We start from the raw sequence: 1,447 nt of genomic DNA, 5'->3' as shown, positions 1-1,447 counted from the left end.
GACTAACATTCCATTCATAACAGACACTTCAGAACTCTTTCTAGTTGTTCTCCCAGTGAAACCAGAGCTATTTTTCTCAAGCCCTTTGATCACCAGGAAAACAAAGTCCTTTCTGCCTTTGATCTGACCCACTTTTACTTCATCCAGAGCCACTCAGGATCTTCCCCAGAGTGTTGTGCTAAACTGCTCTCTCCATTTCAGGAGGTGCACACAGGGCNTTTGGGGACTAACATTCCATTCATAACAGACACTTCAGAACTCTTTCTAGTTGTTCTCCCAGTGAAACCAGAGCTATTTTTCTCAAGCCCTTTGATCACCAGGAAAACAAAGTCCTTTCTGCCTTTGATCTGACCCACTTTTACTTCATCCAGAGCCACTCAGGATCTTCCCCAGAGTGTTGTGCTAAACTGCTCTCTCCATTTCAGGAGGTGCACACAGGGCTGAGTTCCTGATGGCTCCTCCCCCCTTCCTTGCCCTGAAACTTTCCTGCCAGTGATTTCTCAGACCTCCACGACCTGTGGACATCATCTTGACTCCTTGCCAGGCATCTCCTGGCTGCTCCCATACAGCTTCTTGAAAATGGTATCTTTGTTGCCAGGAACTCCTCCCCGTCTTGGGTTTCTAACTTCCCACCCTGGGTCTATTCTAGCCTTCAGGAAGCCACCTCTCCCCAGAACTACCTTGTAAGGGACGTTACTGTAAACATTAGCACATCTCAAGTCCAGGTACAGTTTGATTACTTTGGCCCTGACCAGACAGCGGGGACTCCCAATCCTTTTGTGATTTTTCAAAGAGAAGAAGAAAATTTCTCCCAGGGAGGCCAAGGTGGGGGGGGGTCCATGAATCATGGTGGCAGCATGTGGGCTGACTCAGGAAAGCCTGTGATCAGAGATCAAATATTTGAAATGAGCAGCCAGCATGCCCTAAACCATCCCCATATTTGCTAATAAAAGACATTCATCTGGTTAATGTGCTTTTCACAGTCTGCAAGGCATTTAGCTTCTTGTTTATTATTTACCTCACAAATTAAAATACATAAAATTGGTCACTTGGGCTCTTTATTGGCCAGGTTGCAAGGTTATTAAGTGAATTAAATATTATTGCGCTCACCAGTCAAAAGACGTAAAATGAAATTTAGTTTTCAGCAGGCTATTTGTTACCCCAGAGCTAGTATCTAAACAGTTTAAATTGAAAATGATTTTACACGATTGGCCAATTAATATGTTTATTTTTGCCTTTAATTTTTTTGGAACGGAAAAGAGTGAGCCAAAGATAGTGTGCCTGTTGCCGGCCAGGTTGACCCTGTGTTAGCTTTGCTGCTGCTGTAGGCTCCCTGGCCCCTGGGCTCACACTCTATCCTCCCAACCCCAGGTGGCGGTGGCGGTAGTGGGGGGGGTCTTCTGAGTCACCAGTGTGTCTAACTTCTGCTGCCCGGCAGAGAGCTCAG

The 1,447-nt window shown here is 46.0% G+C and overlaps 1 protein-coding gene across 1 annotated transcript in view; it reads left to right on the top strand.

Moving 5' to 3' along the window:
- The window catches only part of TNN (tenascin N), a 65,838-nt gene that overhangs the window by 63,191 nt on the left and 1,200 nt on the right, over positions 1-1,447 (top strand). The gene's annotated exons all lie outside the window — the stretch shown is intronic.

Source organism: Crocuta crocuta, unplaced genomic scaffold (assembly GCF_008692635.1).
Source record: "Crocuta crocuta isolate KB4526 unplaced genomic scaffold, BGI_CrCroc_1.0 scaffold3, whole genome shotgun sequence".
NCBI lineage: Eukaryota > Metazoa > Chordata > Mammalia > Carnivora > Hyaenidae > Crocuta > Crocuta crocuta.
Note: the sequence above shows the minus strand (reverse complement) of the source record. Positions and strands in the feature narration are given on the sequence as shown.